Consider the following 22,171-nt stretch of genomic DNA (forward strand, 5'->3'; position numbering starts at 1 on the left):
CATCCCAGTCTACTCCCAACATTCCAGCCACAGGGCCCTGTTAACACCTGTCACACCAGGCTCCTCCAACTCAGCAGCAGCTGCTTTCTACACTGCATTCCAGGGAAAAGCCAGCGCTCTCAGCCATGGCCCACAAGGCTCTTCATGAACTTGTCCCTGCCACCTCTCCTCTGACTTTTCCTTTCATTCATTCTGGCCATGCTGGCCTCCCTCTTCCTTAACACAGGGCCTTTGCACTAGCTGTTCCTTCTGCCTGGAAGGTTCTTCCTCCAGACATCTGTATGGTTCCCTTTCTCCCCTTTTTTCTGTGACACCTTCCCTGCTCTCCATATCTAAAGTTGAACCTGACCCCACTCCACTTTTCTTCAGACCAATGCCACCCTCCTTGCTCTGATGCTCTAGATCAGTGGTGGTGAATCTATAGCATACCCTCTGTTGGCACACAAGCCAAGTCTTCCCACCAGTGAGCATTCAGGTTTAATGGCAGTGTTGGCACTGTGTGATAAATGAGTGGGTTCTGAGTTGCAGTTTGGGCACTCAGTCTCTAGAAGGTTCACCATCTCTGCCCTAGATGGTAGGGCCACTACAGCACTGTTCTTGGAGCACTGGCCATGTTCCCTCTACACCAGCCCCTCATCATCCAGGTTTCTGCTCAAATGCTGCCTCCTTAGCCCTCCCCCTTTCCCCCTCACAATCATATTTTTATTCAGTCTTTATAACACTTATCAAAGGCTAAAGCTATGTGGTTTATTGGTTTACTAGTTCACCTTTAACTGAAGCAGGATTTGAGTACCACGAGGGCAGGGATGGTTGTTCCTGTTCCACTGCTATGTCCTCAACTCAACAGCATGCTTGGCACTGGGTGCCTGGGATCATCAGAACCAGGTACAGCACTCCTCAGACACCAGACCCTTGTTCTGCTCTGAGGGGGCTTTCCTGACGGCAAAGATTTGAGGTACAGATGGCAGGGGCCAGGTACGTAGGGAGATGAGGGCTGATGGGGAATTCGGGCCCAAGTCAGTCATGAAATTAGGGGGACCACTAGGGTTGGGGAGTGGGACCCAGGCACTTGCTAACACCCAAAAATAAAGGAGGAAAGATTTGTTTAGCTCACAGTTTTCAGAGGTTTGAGTTCAGAGTTGGCTGGCTTCAAGGCAGGGTGGCATGGCAGAGGGCATCGCAGAGAAGTAGTTTATAGTGGGAAGAAGGCAGCAAAGCAGGAAGCAGCAAGTGAAGGCAGCAGCCCTCTTTCTGTCCCTAATATTGTGTCCAGGCTACATACCCTTAGGGCAGGTAGCACCCATACCCAGAGCAGGCCTTCCCAGTATCTATACCCAGAACCTTACCAAACCAATCAGTGGGCTAATTTAGTAATCACAAACTCTTAATCCCAGCATCACCCATTCCAGATCCAGCCACCTCTGAAAAGCCCCACCTATGACCCTGTGAGCCTTTGGGAGGACATCTAGAAACAAGCCGTAACAGCACCTACACTTTGCATAGTGGGCTTCCAATTTCAGAACAACAACCCTGGTTGAATCAGAGCGAGTACTGGACTCAGACTTGGTGGCTCTGTGACCTGACATCCTTCCCTTGTCTCTCTCTGAATGGGGCCGTGGTGCTGGCCCACCTGTCTCGTGGGGCGTCTGAGCGGCTCTCAGCCCACAGGAAGACAGCTCCATGGGTTTTACCTGCTGCCTTCCTGGTGAGTCCCCACGAGTTCCTCCTATTTTCTAATGAGCTTGATATTTTGTCTGTCAACCTTACTATGTCTCACTGTGAGTTAGAAGGTATTTCCTGCTTTGAAAATGAAATCTATTTCAAGTTAGAATAACAATTGGTCTAATATATCCTTAAGTAGTGATGAGGCAGTTAGTGCTCTGAGGTGACTATGTGCTTCCCAAAGCAAGAGCCTACAACAAAGGAAGCATTTATGCTCCTCAGTTCCTTATATTAGTCATGTAATTATCCTTTTCTCAGAAGCCCGGGGCCAAGTGGATCTGCTCCCAAGAGAGAGGCTCCCTCTTCCAGCAGCACAGGCATCCGGGTGTGCACTGCTCCTCCCTGACCTTGTGCCTAGTATGTTTCTCTCCCGAGAAAGGAGTGGGTGAAGCCCAAGCACAAGGACCTTTGCCCCTCCCGGAAGCCCGTCTGGGGCCCCAGACGCAGGGAGGAATGCCCACTTGAGCTCTTCTGGGGCCATTGGCTCCCAAACCTGCCCGCCGTGGCCCAGCATCCAGCCTGCACTGCCACTCTGTCCCTACCCTTGGCCTCTTCTTGAATACATAAACCTGGTGGCCAGCACAGCACCAGGTTGTCGTTGCAAAGGGAGAACGGGATTTTGTCCTCCGCCTGGAGGTGAGAGAGGTTTCTGTTTGTGTCTTTGAGCACAGCAAGTCGGATGACATCTTAAATATTTCTCCAGGGATTGAGTATGTTCTGAAACAGATTTACATTTGCTAAACTCCATGCCAAGTGGAGGAAATGTAATTCAGTGCACATTTAAAACTTACAAAGAGAAAGCACTGGAGTCTTGGAGATTCTCTTCCTGAGGGGAAGAAACCCAGTCATGATACATGTAGGTGCGGTGCTTCAGAAAAGCTGAGTTCATTGGAATATTAGGTGGATAATTTACTCTTCGTGATTCAAAAGGAATCTGTCTTCAATGTAGCCATAGGCTTTATCTGCTAGCTTTCGTCAGATTTCAGCAGAGAACGCTTAGTGACCATTCAGATCTGTTCTCATGTTGAACCCCAGCCATTCCCATGGATGCCTGCATAGCAGGAGGTATCCCCAACATGCAGTGGCTCTCTGCTGTGGCTCTCAGTATGATTGTCACCAGCACCTCCTGGACTTTGGCCTCCTGAAGAGGGCATGGGAAACCCCTTTTGCTCTCACGATGAATGAGGTGCTTCTTAGCAGAGGCAGGAGCCTGGGCCAGTGCTAACAGGAGCCTTAGCTCAGCCTCTAATTGGAAGCCTTAATTAGGTTCCGACAAGACCTCTTTCTGTTGATATTTTGACACCTTTTCTGTTGATTCGATTCTTCAGTCCAAGATCTTTTAGCAGCTAAGCAAACAAAGGGGGTTGAAGACTAGAATTTTAAGATTCCATGTGCCCAAGATACAATTCTGTTTTGCCATTAATCAATTATCTTCAGAAAGCTTAAACTGCACGTGTGCTGTTGAAATGCAAGTTATTAAAGAAGATGAAGCACACAGGGTAATTGAAGTCTAGCGAATGGTGAACTCAACAAGGTGCTCCTTTATTTCGGACAATGCCAGGCTTTGTTTAGCTTCCACATAAAGAAAAGCCTGGATTCTTCCTTGCACAGAACGCCTGCACGTTCAGACCCACACACTGAGTTTCTGCACGTTCAAGCCAGGCCACTGGCCCTGCTCACAACTTTAATTGCTTGTCTTTGCCCTTTGGGTAGAATCCAAACTCTACACAGTGGAGCCCCAAGGGCAGAGTCCTTTCCCCTCACTCTTCGGACTCTGTCCTTGCTGGGTCCCTAATCTTTTGGAATTTGTTAAGCTCCCTTTTCACCCGGAGAAATCTTATTTTCCCCCCTTGGGTCTCCACTCAATGTCACCCTGCCTGGAATCTTTCCTCATCCCCAGAAGTGTGCAGTCTGCTGTCTAACACACCCTTCCTATGGTAAGAACAGGGCTTTTCAGTTTGCTTTCAGTCAGGCATTTCATGGTCTGCGTTATCCGTGTCCCTTTCTAGTCTATATATTTGTTCCTTACATGGACTGCCTTTCTCTCTTCCTCTCCGTTATGTAAGGCTGTGCCTGAACTTTGGTTATCTTAAATATTTGCTGATTGTATGACTGATTGATAAAAAGAAAAGTTGTGCAAGGGCTTAACTTCCTGATGGAGAAGCTTGTTTCTAGTAGAATTAACTATTGAGTTACATAATTGCATTCAACTTTAGTTTTTGTCACATATCTGGATCACCAATTTTCTGACTTATTGCTGCAAAGTATCAAGTGATAGCCTTGTAACATTCTTTGTTAGGAAGTAGAATGTGTTCCTTCACCACCTACTAAGTCAGAATGTAGTTGGACAGAATCTGAACTGACATTTCCAAAGGTAAAGCGTGCAAAGAAAAGCCCCTTTCAAGCATCCCCAGGCATTCTAGATACACCATTTTTACTTACAAGGCTTCTTATTCTCAGGTGTTATCTGTTTCTTATTAAGACCCATTAAAAACTTCTGCTGCTGTATCTTATCCTAGCCATTTCACAGTATAAGCTGTTGTTAGCTACAGTGGGAGAAAGCATGGAAATTTACGTGTGGTTTGAATCTCTTAAGTTTGCATTAATGTCTATGCCTATGGTGTGGGTGACTGAAGTATGAACAGTATTAAGGGAAGACCTGCAATTGCAACAAGTGAATTGAGTGTGTTACACTTTTCAAAGAATAGCTCTTGGATAGAGTCCAGACTGGTCCAGTTTTAGAAGGCAAAGGCAATAATATCTGTGAATTACCTGTGTATCAACATTCTTGGATTGGATTTCAGTGGGCTCAGCTTTTCTCTGCACTATAATAGGAACTCGGTGTCTTTTTTTAGTTGGTGGCCTTTGATATTCTCGGATAAAAGCCATCCTTCCAATTTCTTTGATCGCACACCACAGCAAGCTGGCAGACTGTCATGTGTGTCTGAAAAATACTTGTAGTATTCAGATTTGTTTTAAATTATTTAATAGTGCAATGACTTTTTACATAACTGAAAGGAAACTAAGCCAGAATTTAATTGAATGCTCCAAAGAATTGAAAAGTGGGAAGTTATTCTCCAGACAGGAAAATCCTACACTTTGAATCCCTCACCTTGTCAGTTTTTGGCAGTTGCCTGTGTCATGTTCAGCAGCAGAAAGTTGTCTGGTGGGGACAGCCTGACAGCTCCGGTCAGCCCGAGTGCCCTTTTCTAGCTTTCTGCTCTGTACCTGCAATATCCAGTGTGGAAGTGCGGGTGAGCAGGACCACCTGTCTCAGAGGGATGTTTGTCAGTCGAATGAGAGTAAATACGCAATGAAATATGGGTTTCTCTGTTTCTGATACTGCTTCATGTCCTGTGTTGTGCATCATAGTGCTTAGTGCATGCAGTCCACTCTTCTGTGAGGTTTTTTTTTTTTTTGGATAAGTCACATAATGCAGGCTTTGTACCTTAGGAACTTTGTAGAGTAGCAGGAACTAGGCCACAGAAGGTACATAACATGGGTGGGAATATTCCAGCCCCAAGCATGAATGGAGAGACACCTCACACGTGAACTCTCCCAGATTCACATTCCTTACACTGAGACCTGGACGAGGCTGAGTTTACTTTACAGTGTGAATAAAATGTGAAATAGGTCAAAGGAAATATTTAGCACTTAAGTTTTTTTAATGATTTTTGAGCCCATAGTTTGTAAACAAAATGCTTTTATATTTATTCCTTAAAGCTAGGACCTTCAAAAATTTTTATAGTTCCTGGTGTGTGAACTTCAAAGGAGGAACATACTATTTCCCTTAAAATATTCTAAAATTTTTTCCCACTTATTTACATGGATTTTCCCACAATTTGGACAAGTTAAGTGCTTGCCAGTAAAATATATTGTATATATATTTACATGTTACATAAGAAAATGTATAACTCATTCAGAAGCTTGTTTCTTTATTGTTTTTCCTCAAAATACTGTATAACAAATGAATGGATAAAGAAAATGTGGTATTTATACATAATGGAGCACTACTCTGCCTTAAAAAAGATAAACTTTAGTCATTTGTAGGAAAATGGATGCAACTTGAGACCATAATATTAAGTGAAATAAGTTAGGTACACAAGCTTAAATATTGCATGGTTTCTCTTATGTGAGAGTCAATTTCTCTCTTTCTCTCTCTGTCTCTCCCTCCCTCCCTCTCTTGATAGGCAAGAAAATGTCAGTATATCATCTAAAACAAGGGGAAATACCTATCAATTTTTCGTTTGTCTGTACGTATACATTTATAACAGCTTTTGATTAAAAATGTGTTTCTAAACTTAACTTGTTATCACATAATTTTGGAAAATACTACCTGTGGCATAGACCTTGCACAAAACCCCCATCATGCAGTGGGAGATGGTGTGGGAAATACCAGGCAGGGTGCCTCAGCCCCAGAGAACATGGAGGAGCCTGGTAGGGACCGGAAGAATATTCATTCTTCTGCTTAGCTCAGAAATGGTTACTGCGCTTCTACTCCTAGGGTCTGCAAGCCCAGAGCTGATAAATACAAGTGTAGCATCCATAATCTGAAAACCTGTAATGTGAAATGCTCAGAAATCTGAACTGCCAGAGTGTGGCTGTGAGTAGAGAGCCAGGAGGACAGGGGATGACGAGGGGACGACGAGGGGACGCAGCGGTGTCCCCTGGGCTGCAGGGAGGAAGGAGGATAGGACGGGGGTCGGGCTCGAGGCCACTGCTGCCCAGGAGCAGCGGATGAGGAGAGAGAGGAGAGGAGCTGCTCCAGGCCCGCTGTGCTGGGCTGCTGGGCTGAGGGAGACGTCAGTAGTAGCAGCAAGTTCAGTGGCAGAGGGAGACTCTGACCCTGGAGGACACAGAGCTGGGCACAGGCAAAGGGAAAGAAGGCGCTGGGAAGGAAGTTGGAAATGGCACAGAGAATGTGAAGCAACTGAGGGTGGTGACATCCAGTCCTAGAAGTGGCGGTGCCTTGGGCTCTGGGGGGACAGAGCTTCAGGGGCAGGGGAGAGGGAAGAGGGAGGCATTGGGACGCTGGGTCCTGACCCTTGTCTGGCTGGCTGGCTCTCTCCTCTCTCCTCCCCTCCCCTCCCCTCTCCTTTCCTCTCTTTTCCTTTCCTTTCCTTTTTCCTTCTTCCTTCCCCTTCCCCTTTTCTCCCTGTGTGGTAGACAGGAAAAGGGGTGTGTGTGTGTGTAACCCGGAGACCCAGCACCTGGTTGGTGCCTGGGGAAAATGGGGCCATGGGATGGTGAGTGGTGTGGCAGGAGCAGTGCTGGGCGACAGGTGCACCCCAGGAACCCTGCCTAGTGCAGCCCAGGAGCCCACACGCCCCTGGGCACTGGGACTCCCCAGTGTCGAACCCCTTCCTGAGTGCCCTGTGGACGTCCCCTAAACGGGCACTTGGTTTCTTACAAGGAGGATATATTAGTTACTTTTCTCTCATTGCTGAGACAAAATACCTGATGCCCAAAGTTAAAGGAGGGAAATGTTTATTTGGCTCACAGTTTGTAGAGATTTCAGTCCGTAATCAGCTGGCTCCAAGGCAGGGTGGCAGGGGAGCAAGAGTTCATGGCAGCTGAAGCTGCAAAAGAGCAAGGGACCTTAACAGGGTCTTTCTGCCCCTTTTATCTTATTCATACTGCTTAGGACAGGTGACACTCACTCCCTTAATCCCTTAATCCTTAATCTCTCAGGCCTAGTCCTACTGTGAACCAATCACGTATTCTAGATTCAGCCACCTCCAAAATAGCCTATGGTCACATGAGGCTTTGGGGGAATGAAGTGTGAAATTTTGTAATCAATTAGATTACTAAAGTCTAATTGAATTTGAAAAGTAAATTGTAAAAAGAAATACAGCACAAGACCTGCTTCACCAAAGGCAGCAGGTGAACACTTTCACAGGTCGTGTCATCCCAAAAGCTGAGACAAGAAGGATGCTTGGAAATTATCACCAACTTCTAAGAAATCTGTTAATTATTTAATAGCTTGTAATGGGGAATTCTTACTCTAATGTTCACTTGAGGTAAGAAAATTATCTTAGTAAAAGATGAAAGTGCTCTGCAAAACTCATTGGCAAAGCAATATCAAGGACATGATTTATGACTGAAACCTACAATGACATGGTAAAGTCATTTTGCCAGAAGACTTAACAATCAGTAAGAAATATTATTTTACGGACATTAGGGAATTCACTGCCCTGTCCTATTTACTTTAGCACATCTTTTACAACAGCAGTGGCCCTTGGAACAGATTCACACCCAAAGCCTGTACAGAACACAATGGAAGTCCTCAATTCCCTGGACGTCATCTGTTCAGTATAGGACAACAGCAAACAGAAAACCTCTGTGTAAAAGATCCATTCGCAGTCCAGGAATTTAGCTCAGCAAGCGCAAGGTTGTGAGTTCGATCCCCCCAAAAAAGAAGAAGATCCATTCCTTTGGGAGGATACCCAGCAGGGGAATAGCTAGGTCAAATGGGACTTCCAGTCCTAGTTCTTTGAGGTATCTCCATACTGATTTCCACAGTGGTTGCACCAGTCTGCACTCCCACCCACAGTGGAGCAGGGTTCCTATTTCCCCATAGCCCTGCCAGCATTTGTTATTTGTTGATTTCTTGATAGCAGCCATTCTTTCTGGGGTGAGGTGGAATCTCAGCATTGTTTTCATTTACATCTCTCTAATGATCAGTGATGTTGAACATTCTTTCATATGTTTATTTGCTATTTCTACTTCTTTGTCTGAGAAATGTCTCTTCATTTCATACCACAACAATATATGTGCACCCATGTTCATAGCAGCACAGTTTGTAAGAGCTAAAACTTGGAAACAGCCCAATTATCAACTGGAGACTGGATAAAGAAAATGTGTTTTTGTTTTTTTTTTAAATGGAGTACTACTCAGGGATAAAGAACAAGAAATTAGAGACATTTATAGCTAAATGGATGCACATTGAGGTGATACTCTTAAGTGAAATAAATAGGTCACACATGTGTAAATACTGCATAGTTTCTGTGGTGTGACAAACTGAAAGTGTAAAAAAGGACTAAAAGGTATAATAGATAATGTGAAATAGGAAGAAAAGGGGCAAAAGGGAAGGGGAAGTGGGAGAGGGTGGAGAAAGGAAAGAAGGGAATGGAATTAATGTGAGAAAATGAAAAAAAGGAAACAAAGTCTTTGTAGGGAGGGGAGGAGGGATTGAAGGGAGGGCAGGGGAATGAGGGGAAAAAAATAAGAACCAAGAGAGTTTACATAAAGGTAAAAATTTCCAGTGATGAATGTGATTACATTGTATACCTAAAATGTACCAGTAAAATTAATTAAAAAAAAAAAAGATCCATTCGGCTTTGTCACCACATTGAGGTGCACTTTCTTCTGTGTATAACTTAAGCGCTGGCTCTAGGGTACCAGGAATGAAAAGAATCCTGGCCCTGACCCTGTCCCTCATCAGCCAGGTCACCTCTAACAGGTTATCACCTTATGTCTAAAACTCAAGTTCTAGTCTTACAAAATGCTTAGACTCTTTATCTCAAGTAAAATACTCAGGTGAACACGGTGTTCTGGAAGAGTATTTGTAACAGTTTTCTTTAAAAGCATTTTTCATGTGTCAGGTTTTTTATGACATGTGCATCATTTCAGTTTCATAAAATATTCATTAGAATATGAAATTATTAGCCATCGTTAAAGATCTGTGTGTAACCTTTATAGTGCCAGTATCAGACTCATATGTGATGACTTGTGAATCTTGTAAAGAACTGCATGTGTGTTCATTGTAAGTATGCAGTGAGTGAGGCCACAGGCCCCGGCCAGAGTGGGGTGCTAGCACCCTCTTATTTGTTCTCATGGATGTCCGATGGCGTGCTTGGCAATCAGTGAGATCATGTGATAAGCCGATGGGCAGGTACACTATCCTTACAGTTGAGAAAGCTGAGGTCCATTGGTATTTATTACCTTGTTCAGGTAGTATGCATTTCATGGCCTTGGGAGCCGCAATTGGCAACCGCTGCATCAGCCTGGAAGTTTATGCCCTGACCACTCGAGCCTGACCCAGAGGAGGCTGGGGAGGGCTGGATGGACCAGGTTAGAGGACAGTGTGTGGGCTGCCCAGATGGGAAGTGCGGCTGCTGACTGCCTCTACCCAGAGGTGTCACGGTAGAAGCCGTCCTCTAAGAAGATGAGTGTGATCGCTGTTCTCCAGGAATACAAATACAATCACTTGTTTATTATTGGGCTATTTTATCTAATACAAATAATGAGACATTGTTGCAGGTTTCTGTTTGTTTTTGGAAAGTTGTTATTTTTTCTTTGAGGCCCAGCAGCTGTAAGGTATGAGTTCCCAAATTTTTCTGTGCCTTCTGGGCTGTGGAAAGTAGTGAATCTCTTTCTAGTGACACATTTAGGTCAAGGGAAAATGCTGGGAGGAGGAGGACAGCCCCAGGTTGACCAATTAAAACTAATGTGGGACACAGAGCATCTGAAGAGAATCAAATCAGCAACAGTGAGAAGAGCCCAGCACAGAGCCAGTGAACGCCCAGAACCCTGGAGGATCGCAGCACCTGCCAGAGTGGGGACCACCAGGCCTCTGGCTTGCATAGGAGAAGGGGTGGCATCGAGGTGCTTTATGGAGTCCTCGGACATTATGAGACTCTCAGCCCACTCCTGGGCGGCAGGACCCATGGATGGCCGGGGCCGGCATGGAGACAGCAGCTGCAGGGTTCCTCATTTAACGTGTGTCTTCACTTCCGTTTCCGGGGAGGATCTCAGCCAGACGCCTATCCTTCCTTCCTCCTGACTTGCCTCTTCAGCGCTTTGGATGGAGGTGGCACAGGTCCGGAGGGCAGTGGAGAATCTGCTGCTCTAGGTAGTGCCTGCCAGCACTGAGGACGTCCTCTCGGATGAAGGCAGGATACACATTCAGACAGACGCCTCTCTCACAGTCATGCAGAACTGCAGTAAGCAGTACCACAATTCACCAGTCCTGCGAAGCTCTTCTTTGCTCTTCTATCTCCTCTGAATGTGCCCTGGGGTTCAGATGGCTGTAGTTGTGCTGTGGGCACCACACTTGCTTGTGCCAGACTTGCACGTAGCCGCCTGTGTTGTGGTCTCTGATGATACGCGTTGTTGGGATGACATGCTCTGACTTCACCAGCTATTTACAGTGCCTTCAAGTAACTGAATGTCATTGTTCAGGAAACCATAGAAATAAGACATCGAGCTGCAATTTAACATGTGAAGAAAATATTCATTATTGACGGTTCACCTGCTATTGTCAGTTTTCACACTAAGCCAAAACCAAGTGATTTATAGGAGGAACTTTGGAGATGAAGATTCCTGTAAAGAGCCAAAGCCCTTGATGTGTTCTTACCAACACTGGTAGAAGATAGACTGTCCCACAGCCTACCCAAAGTCCAGTTATAACACTGGAGAGTTCCTTTAAAAGACCTTGCAGCAGGAGAGCTTTCGACACTGCAGGTGGTAATATTTGGTGAAGAATATTAATCCACCTTATGGGAAAATGATTCCAGTGAGCCAAGCTCAGTAGGAAGATTGAGGAATATATTAATCAATGTTTTGCTCATAAAATGTAATAAAGATTTTACATGATAAGAAAATGTCATTTCCTTGTTTAATTTACCAGTACATGAACTAATCATGTACCTAACGCTCAGCGATGTGCTCACGTCAGTGAGACAGTCACAATGCAGTGTATCTCTTGTTCTCTATGCCCCCTCGAGGCGAAGCATTGTTTCAGGCTTCCCGTGATGTGACCGGCTCAGCATCTTATATTCTGGTCATGGTGACACCCCATGAACCAGAGTTCAGGCTGTCTTGCTGCCAGTGAGGAGAATCATTAATCAAAAAGAAAAACACTGAGGGGAGACACCAGGGTCCTAGGAAATCACAGGAGCAACTCAACGCCTCACACTTGGATTGAGTCCTCCACCTGTGGGTGACTCCACACATCGCCGCAGCACCTGGTGTGGGACTGATTTCTTGTTAGAAATGAATCTTTTTTAAAAAAATTAAATCAATGGTGCTTTCTTTTAACTTTTATGTATTTGCTTTTGTTCTGCCCCCCCCCCCCCCAAAAAAAGGCTGAACAAGCAACAACAACCAAGAAAATATCCCAGAATTCTTACTCATGAAAGTCTCTCTAATACTTGGGAATAGTTACCGTGCTGCTATTTTGTTTCCTGACTCAGTCATCCATTTACATTATGGTTCAAGGCCCAGAATGCAAATAGCTGAAAACAGACTGGTGCTAGGGACTCAGTGGAGAAAGGACCCATGTTGAGTTTGTGTCACTAACCCTTCCGGGACTGCTCCAAGGTGATGGCGATGACTCCTAGCCCCTTCACCTGCTGCAACCTATTTTTAAAATTTTTTCTTCGAAGATGTTTGTGTCAGCTCTCAGGACCACTGGCAGCCTAGCTCTGCCTGCAGTGGGGTGAATAGAGGAATCTGTGGCAGGACGTGTGCACATGGAAGGTGTTTGCTGTCCAGCCGGGGGCACTGTGCCCATGCACATGTGAAGGTACTGTTCCATGCATGTATTGAGTGTGGGCCTTGGGGTTTGCTGGACACCCAGTTCCAGGGCCCATTGTGGCTCTTTCCAGGCTGGGCAATCACTTTCACTTCCTGAAGTCCCTGTCTGGACCATGGTAAATAATAGCACTCACCACTCGTGGTTATTGGAGGATGAATTAAACAAGAGCTTTGAAAATGCTTAGAAACTCTGACAGATTTTAAGAACATCGAATGTCATTGTGTTTGTTGTGTGTGGCTGTCTACACTCACACAGTGAAAGCTCAGGGTTTCTCTCTCTCTCTCTCTCTCTCTCTCTCTCTCTCTCTCCCTCTCTCTCTCTCTCTCTCTCCCCCTCTCCCTCCCCCTCTCTCCCTCCCCCTCTCTCCCTCCCTCTCTCTCTCCCTCTCTCCCTCTCTCCCTCTCTCCTTCTCTCCCTCTCTCCCTCCCTCCTTCTGTGGCTGTGACAGCAGAACTCCAGCCTCTGCTCCATCTTTACCTGGGCTAACATGAGAGTCCCCTCCTCTTCTGAGGTCGCCAGTCATCACCCATGGTGTGCAATCTTGTGTCATCCGGAGTCACCTGGAGTCCTTGTTTCCAAGTAAAGTCACGGTGTGGCCACCATAGGTTAGGGCAGCATGCATTTCAGGTCGGCATAGTTCCGCCCATGATTTCTTGAACCCAGACATTCAAAGGAGAAGAGCTGGGCGTCCCAGATCCATCAGAGGACACTTGGGGGCTGGGAGAGGGGGACATCTCAGCACAGGTGATGTTTGGAGATCTTGCTGCCGAGGCGGCCTAAGAGGCCTCTTGGAATAAGCAGTCCAGACCAAACCAAGCCTCCAGTGAGGGGAGCAGGAGTCCAGTCCCCATGGGGAGACGCTTGGACCTAGATTCTGGAGGAACACAGGACTGAGTGGGTGCCCAAGACACACACTGTAGAGCCACAGCTCCCCTAGCACGGGTTCCCTCTGGGCAGCATAGTTCCTCGAGGCGGATAAAGAACACCTCGAAGACTCCAAGCTGCTTACTTTGTTCTCAGCCTCTGCCAAAGCAGCCTTGGAGATGGTAGTTCTCTGGTCAGTTTCCAGCACAGATAGTTTGATTTTGCTTGTGTAAGATGCTTTTGAGGGCTCCTAGGGATGAGAATGTGTAGGTTTTCTGGTTGAAACATTTAACTAAGAATTTGCTTTGTGGAGCCATTAGGTACTGTCTGTTCTTGAGAGCTTTAATATTGAATAAATGTGAGACCGTTAGCTTAGATGGTTTTGTTTTGTTTTTCAGTAGTAGGGTTTGAACCCAGGGCCTTCACACTGAATTATATCCCCAGACCTTGTTTATTTTGAGATTTTGAGTCAGAATCTTTCTAAGTTCTAAATTGCCCAGGCAGGACTAATTTGCAGTCCTCCTGCCTCAGCTTCCCAGAGTGCTGGGATTATAGATATGTGCCACTGTATCTAGCTGAGTTTGTTACGTTTCTAATACGTTTAAAAATGCTATGAATAGAAGGTGTATAGTAAATAGATGATTATTGCAATAGTTCATGTTCCTGCACCATCAGTATTTCCACAGTAACCAGTCTTGACTTCCCAAATAAGGGATTACGACTGCAGAGAAGAACCAGTAATGGCTCAGATATTAAGAATCTCCTCTCTCTTGTGTCTTGGTCAAAAAAACTCTTGAAAATACCATATTAATGACAACTGTGGAAAGAGAAATATGGAAAGTGTCCTTAATGTAGAATTTTGTAATCCTTACAGGAATTTGAGTCAACAAAGATTAGATCATCCCCTAAGTGGGTTTTTATATAGTTGTTTCCTTTCCAGTTTTCCATGCCTTTCTAACACTTGATCTTTGTATGAAAACTGCTGCCATATTCGGAGACATGAGTCATGGTACTTAAAATGTTTTCTCCATATTTTAGACATCACAGGATACAGTAGGAGAGTCTTGGGGAATTTGCAGTTTTACATTCTGAGAGTGACCTTTCATGGTGGTTCATTGCGCATATTGATGAAGCTTAGCACCAGGCTAGCAGACCCCTGGCATCTGAAGTCATTTTCAGTTTCTGAGTACTATTGTGTCTTTACCTGTCCCTCTCTCCTCCTCTGCTCCCAGCGCAGTGTCACACATGTGTGTATTTCCTGTGGAGAAAGATGTCCATAAAAAAGGCCCTTCCACTGGGAGCGAGAGGAGGGTGAGGTGGCGATGACTTAGGGCCAGGAGGAACGGCTTCGGGAGAACCGTAGTCTTCAGGGCCTTGGTGTGATATCAACGAACCCATCAGAAATGCCATACAGAACCTAGACAAAGTGGATGCTAACTTGGCAAAGTGTTTTCCGGGTCTTGCCAATGGCTGAAAGGAAAACTTCAACTCAGAGCACCACCTGCTGAGATGATACAGATAAAGAAAAGTAAAAGAATTTCACTCTCATTTTCGAGGCACAAACCCTCTCAGTGGTGATTGCTGAGGTATCTTCCCTATTCCTTCTCTCTAGACTTTGTCCCCTCCCACCAATACATGGGACTGAGCGTGCAGGGCCCCAGATGGCAGACACCATGACTGATCCGTGGGCAGCCGGGGCCTTTTTGGGACCAAGCAGTCATTTCATGGCTCAGTTTCCCTGGAATTGGCGGGATCATCTCTAAAGTCATCGTCGGGGTGGCAGGGCATGAGTCATAGCTCACTGGGTTAAGCCTGACTGACCTTTCCTAAGTGCACTGGCAAGGAAACCAATGTGTGCAAGGAAGGAACCTGGGGAGTTTGGGAGGCTTTCAAAGTCCACTTTTATTTGTGCTTGCTTGTATTTTGCTGCATTGTGTGGATTAGAAAACTGCCTGGTAATATTTGGAAAGCGCAAGGTTCACAGAGCTCTTCAGGTCGGGCTCTCCCTGCGGCTGGGGCTCTGTGGTGACCCTCCCCCTCCCCCAAATGCTGACAAGCACTCACCTGCTGGGCTAGCTCCGTGATGGTGATGGGTGGGCAGTTCAAGACACTTAGAGACCCCTTGCGTCATGTTGAATGCATTAGGTTTGCAAGCAGTGAAAAGAGTTGTGTGCGTTAATAAATAGACAAACCTGTGAATGTTTAGCTACTCGTACCTTAATAATGAATATCGGTTAAGGGACTTTATAAATGATGGAAATTTAAAAGCATGGTAATAAATGTGTACCTCAGCATCAACATTTTAATTTCTGCATAATTCATATGCGTCTTCCACTTTAATGATTTCTGCAGGGCTTTTTCTGACTCAACTGTGTTGCGTAAAAAGAGGTAAACAAGAAAGCAGGGTCATAGGGCTTGTGCTTCGCATCATCTTCTCATTACTAAGCATGAAATGAAAGAAGGCAGAATACTAAACGTGGTGTCCAAAGAGAATTCGGAGGACAGGCACACAGAAGTGCCTTTTACCTTTGAAATAATACTGTACTCGTTTACCAGGGGGCCATTCCAGTCAAGGGGCTGAGTGTGCTGTGGGGAGGCAGAGACAGGGCTGTCCCCATGTGTCGTGAACGTGGCTTTGTGGTGTTTCATCTTCACAGCCTCTCCATAGGGCGATGGTGTCCTTCTGAGGCCAGAGGAAGACAGGACCTTCCTTCTCCTGCCCAGCGTCCTCCCGCTCCTGTCTGGATGGAGCTCAGACCTCCCAGGCCTCGTGACAAGGCCCTACTGTCTGTCTCTTCTTTGTCTTTAGGGCCTCTTTCCTTTTCATTCCTCACTCAACTCCAAGCTTACATGTTTTCTTTCACTCCATGGTGTGCCCAGATCTCTACTCTGAGCAGTTTTCTTGGCTCTCAGCAACACTCCTGTGCCTCCAATTGCCCCAGGTGTGACCAGCTCCCTTTCATAGTGGGGACCCTGTTCTCACCACGGAAGCAGGGCTCATTCAGGAAGTGCTTCGGGAGACCCACAGGAAGTGCTTCGGGAGACCTGCTCCGGACAAGGTCGCAGGCATTGGCAATGCAACAATCAACTAAGAAGAAAACTCTCTGCCTTGATTGTTCATCTGATACTATTTTTTAATTCAGATACTGTTTCATCAGAGCACTGATTATCTTTACATTTTTCTGGTACATTCTTAGGTGTAACACAATGGGATTTGGTAAGAATGTCGTACACACGTTTAATGAATCCACACAAATGAATGACTGCATTCATTCATTCAGTGTCACATAGAAATCTAAGAACATTCTTCTTAGCCCCTATCTTTTTGCTACTGCGTATGAGAATTCTAGGCTCCATTGTCTTACGAATGTGTTCATGTGCTGCATCTCCAACAGAACGCAACTTTTCTTTCAGTTTCTCTACAACATTGGATTCTCCATTGAGCAGCCAGATTTTTCTTCTTAAATATTTCTGAGATTGTTCTTGAAATGCCTGTGCTAGAACCCAGGACCCTTCATAATCTAATATCCCTTTACTGCTCTGATTGATCTGTTGCTGCCAAACATAAACCCTCAGATGTTTTTAAAAAATCCACTTATTTTGGCTCCTGTGCACCTCTCTGCCTAGCGGTCCATCTTTTCCTCAGGTTTTCACACGTTTTATAGCACTGCAAGCCACTGCTCTTTGGTTAAGTCACCTTGATAGTGTCAGCCAAACACCATTGCTGTAATTTCTGGTTTCTGTAAGACTTACTGTGTAACGGCAGCACCAGACAACAAGGGTCTGCTTGTACAGAGATGTTGCACAGTGCTCAAGGTGTAATAGCGGAGAAGGCAGAGCCTGCTGGGACCGACCCTGAAGGTCCTCGCTGCCACTCCCGTGTGCAGGTCACAGGGAAGCTGCTCTGCCACTGCAGGCACACTGGCCTCCACCTGGTTTCATTGTGGGAAGGGAGAGGTTAAAAGGTGTCCAAGATGGCTCAGCACTAGGGAAGGGAAAATTACTCAGGAACAACGGGAGTCACATTTGCCCATTTTAGCAGCTGTTTCAAGGCCCGTGTGTTTTACTTCCCCACCCCTTCCCAGGGGTCTCTGAAGATCTGAAGTCTGAGTTTGTCCCTTTCTCTGTGGAAACCACAGAAATATTTCAGAGCCACCAGGGTGGACCCTCTGACACCTTGTCAGCCATCCCCATTCCCAGGCCTGCGGGTCCCGAGGCAGACTTGTGTCAGAGGTGTGTGTCTCCACTGGGTACAAGGTCACAGTGTGCTCAGCTGGATGCCCCACGTGGTCCCCATCATATGCGAGTCTGTGTGTCAGGTTGTAGTCCATGTTTCTTAAACAATTTTGCTATATTTGTATCCGACTGCTATAAAATTCCACATTACTCTAAAATTATTTTATATTCATACAAGTTTGTCTTCCCACTAGTTTAGAAGAACAATGTCTATTTTTAATTCTTCCAGACAACTGTCACATAAGAGATACACAATAACAATCTGCTAAATGAAACTGCATAATATGCTAGTTTATACAGTAGCCATTCTTTAAGATTCCAGAATTTTTTTGTGAATTCAATATAAATTATGTCATAGAAGAAATCATATTTCCTTTTATAAAATGTGTTTCAGGTTAGTGACTTGACCAGTAGGAGTGATACAATATTTTAAAATATTAGACAGATGTGTTAAAAGAATCCAAAATATTTTGTTTAAAATATATTATAAATGAATATAGATGCAAAGAATTCTAGAAATTTAATGAAGTAAGTCTATAAGGAAATGTAACTTGAAATTGTGAGGTTTTATAAAACAAACTTTTCCCTAATAAAGAGCAGTTTAATCACACAACAAACACATGTTATAGACATGTTTTTCAATTTTCCTTATTTTGTCAAGAAAAGGGAAAAGAATTGATTGGCAATCCTAATTGGCCTTTTTAGCAATTCAAATACATAACAAACATTCATCATTTTAATTGACAAAAATTAAACAAAATTTAAAATTATGATATGCTAATGAATTGCTAGTTATGCTGAGTTATCTGTTGTCAGCTATTTTATGTTTTCCAAATGCCTGCGTTGATTTTCCACGATCACTGAGTTTATATGCCATATATAACATGCAGGCAAATATGACTTTTTTTTTCTTTTTAATTCTTTTATTGGTACATTTTAGGAAGAAGGAAAAGCAAGTATGACTTTTGCAAAATTTAGATATTTGTTGTTGGTTGAGCAAACAAGAAGCATAAGACTTGATTCATGCTTAAATGGTAGACACACACACATAAATATGCAAAGTATACAGAGACCCTATGGTGGACTGATTTAAGTCAGTTTAGGAAATTGTGGCTCCTGTTTGTTTCTTAGAGTTAAACAAAAGTGACGGTTTGTATGTCCGTGGCATATAAAAAGCCCACATTCCTCAGTGAATGGACCATCAGTGCTGACATGGAAGTATAGATGATCTAGTAAAAGTTCTCACATTTTAAATGAATTCTGCCTTTGCATAACCAAAAACAATCTCATCCCTTTTCTTAATAGTAGAAATTTAGGCCCAGGGATTTAGCTCAGTGGTTCCAGCGCCTGCCTCACAAGCTCAAGGTCCCCAGTTCGATCCCCGGTACCCCCCCCAAAACAAAAAATAAAAAAACAAACAAATAGTAAACATTTCATAATAAAAACATCATTTCTAAAAGTAACTGTAAAGTTCAAGTTATTTTTAGAAAAATACGTATGCTAGTGCTTCGCTTGGAAATCTTAGGGATGGCGAACAAGCAGAGAAGTGATTTTCCCTTAGAGGACGTTCCTGGAAGACCTGGGGCTTGAACCCCCGTTTTTGGCCCCTCAGCTGTACCCCAAGGTTTCAGGGCAGAGCCGGTGAGTGCTTTCCTCTGCCTTCATTTATCTACACATTGTCTCTAGGGTGCTGTGAAGGCTTTGATACTGGTGATCTTTCTTTGCTGTCCCAGTGTAATGGAACACAAGTGATAGGGCCTTTGGTGTTGATTCTTCATCCTTTAATGTAGCACATTTAGCAAACTTCACTCCATGTGTCAATGTTTCAGTCATTGTTTCCGTATATTTAAATGACTAAACATTTCTGGACTATCTATTTAATGAGAGATAGACAAGGAAATAAAAGACTGATTAGAGAAAATTATTTAGAATTAAGAAACAGGCCTATAGCCTCATCGCTGTCATTTTCAGAGATTCTTTTGGTTAACAGATGTTCAGATTAATATGTTCTAATGTCTTTGTCTTTCATATTTTTCTACATATTTTATTTACTTACTATTTTTAATTGCCACATAATAATTGTACAGATTTATGGTGGACAAGTTATGTATTTTAAATAATTTGTCAATTCAGAATTAAAAATCCAGTTTCTAAGTGTGCCACATATAACACATGAGCTTTTATATTTTTATGGGGGAAGCGGTGTCCCATGATGAACTTCTTCTCCTAAGGCAGGAAGTGTTGCCACGTGGGACCAGCCCTGCTGGCCTTGCTGACTTACTGGGAGGGAGAAATAGCTCTGGCTACAGGAAAGGCACTTTTATCCAAAAATCCTTCTAAATCTCCACTGTCCTTTTTTTTCTTTTTGGTACTGGGGATCGAACTCAGGATCTTGCGCTTGCGAGGCAGGCGCAGTGCCACTAAGCTGAATCCCCAGCCCCAAATCTCCACTATCTTTAATTGCCAAAACAAAATGAATATGCAAACTTTAGAATTAAGTGTCAGTGCCTTGGTTGCCTTGAATTTTAAAATATAAAAAGAATTCTCTAGGATATCAAGATCTGAGGCATATCATGACATAAAAAAGAAAGATGACTTTTTTCTCCATTTAGGTTTTTCTTAACTGAGTTTTCCAGAAATCTAAAAAGATTTTTTTTTTGTAAATTCCATTTGATGAAATGTCTAACATTTTGTTCATTTCCTTTATCACATCCAGCTTTTAAAACATTAGGACCATTACCCAACCGTGAACAGAACAGTCTTGTAAATGAACTTTCCGTGAAAGAAAATGAGACTTAACTGGAAGCCGTCATGGGCCACCCACTAAAATATTGGTAATATCACGAAAGCCTTTGGAGACATTTCCACTTTCAGAAAGTGGAAATTGTGGAGCATGAAATCTAGTCTCTTTGATGTCAGCCTAACAGCTTTCAGAACAGGATAGCATACATGTGGATAAGAAGTGGGAAAAACCAGAACTGGTTCTAATGGCTGCATTGAGAACAGATGTATAGCTCACCTGTGCCTTGCCAAATCTTTCTCGGGTAGATGAGCTCCGTGACAACTGCATGGCCAGCATGTCTTGTTCAGCCAGTGCCTACCAAGCACTAAGCCTTCTCCTCCTTTATGTTATTTAAAACTATCCTGTAAAACAAGTTCTGTTCTGAGTCCCCTTATGGATGAAGGAGCTGAGGCCATCTACAAAGAAAAAATATCCTGACCCAGTTACACCAGTGACCAATACGATTTACAAAGCAAAATAGCTCAAACCTTAAAAAAAAAGAAAGAAAAAAAAAGCTATAGAAGGCAGTCTAGAGCTGGAGTATGCGGAGAGGACTGGGAGAAGCCCATACAGTCCATGGCTAGTGAAAGCTGCTTTTGGGAGAATTAATGCCAAAGTTATTAAGAAAGAAGCCTAAGTAAAATAAGAGAAGAGCACACACCAAAGGCTAACAAAGAGTAATTATAATGAAAATGATCAAAAAGTCAGAGGAAAAAGGTAGATGGGTGATAGGAAAGCCCTTTTGGAATGTTGAGTGCTAAATGCATATCAAGTACTTCACTAGTATTAAGTTTTAGTTCTAATTCTTTGAGGAAGGTGCTGTGTGATACTTATTTTTGCAGGTGAAGAATCAGATACTTAGGATTAGCTGACTTCTCCAGGCTCCCGCAGCTGCTTGGCTGTAGAACTTGGCCTGGGAACCAAGCAGTCCAGCCTCAAAGTCTGTGTTCTTAATCATTCGGCTGTATCTCCTGCCCCAGAGATGAAACACTATATCCAGGAGAAACAGAAAAACAGAACTGAAGGAATACTGTTGCCAGACATTTAAAAAATAATGTCCAACACAGCCTTGGCCCCAGATGGAAACTGGGAGGCTCAGACACACCCAGCCAGCCCCTTTGATCTGAAGACAGCCCTAAGCCCTTACCTCCCAGGGGAGCTGAGGGAACTCAGGGATAGGAAGCTTGGTTGGGATTTTTAAAAGTAGCAGTAGAGTCATCAAATTATTAATGCTAACCTAAGTTGCTTCTATATACTTGTAAAATTTGTGAATATTTGGCCAAAACTATATCTACTCTAGTGTATCTAGTGTGCATCTAAAGCTTTGAGGAGGACATTCAAGGGCTCAGCGGACTGCCAGGTGGAAACAGATGTACTTATCAGTACCTACACTCAGAGTGATGATCACAGTTTGTGAATATGCCCTAAGGCCCATGCATGCTTATGATCCGTCATCTGCACAGCCCTAACTGTAATTTACTGAACACCACAGTGGCCTGATGAACCTTTAGTAATTATGCCTCTGTCCTGTATCTTGGATTGGTGCTGAAATGGACAGTAGTGAGGATACAAACAACTGGATGCATTCTTACTCAGTAAATTAAGTTTATCTGGTAAAACAAAATCATCCAACACATGCAATCCATGAAGAAAAAGAAGAGAGCAAAAAACATCAACAGCACTCAGCTTTAGAATAAACACATAAACATGATTTATAATAACTTATTTTTCTATTAAGTAGAAAACACGGTGGACATAACCATGATGTTGTGTATGCTTGTTCCTTCTCTAAAATAATTTAAAATGCAGACTGGTCTAGTTTCTTTGTGATTGGAGTTATAAACTGAGATTTATGGAATTAATGAAGCATATAGCACCAGGTTGCTATAACTTGTCTATTGTAATCTACTGGTATGTGTTTGTTTCTTTTGCTGCCCTGATATATTTCTCATTAACATTGGCTAACAGTTTTATTTACCTTTATAAAACAGCTTCATAAATATAAAGAAATGGTACATTATTGTTAC

General features: G+C 43.9%; 1 protein-coding gene across 11 annotated transcripts in view; it reads left to right on the forward strand.

Moving 5' to 3' along the window:
• The window catches only part of Ppp3ca (protein phosphatase 3 catalytic subunit alpha), a 263,314-nt gene that overhangs the window by 170,532 nt on the left and 70,611 nt on the right, over nucleotides 1-22,171 (forward strand). Inside the window, exon 1 of one of the 11 annotated variants that reach the window (XM_087198700.1) lies at nucleotides 3,508-3,659. The exons of the other annotated variants lie outside the window; for them this stretch is intronic. The gene's annotated coding sequence lies outside the window, so the exon portion shown is untranslated. Of the gene's footprint in view, nucleotides 1-3,507; nucleotides 3,660-22,171 lie in introns of those variants that run through there. 11 annotated transcript variants of the gene reach the window in all.

This window comes from Heterocephalus glaber, unplaced genomic scaffold (genome assembly GCF_053883595.1).
Source record: "Heterocephalus glaber isolate CG9 unplaced genomic scaffold, H.glaber_assembly_v1.0 deba00001688, whole genome shotgun sequence".
Lineage (NCBI taxonomy): Eukaryota > Metazoa > Chordata > Mammalia > Rodentia > Bathyergidae > Heterocephalus > Heterocephalus glaber.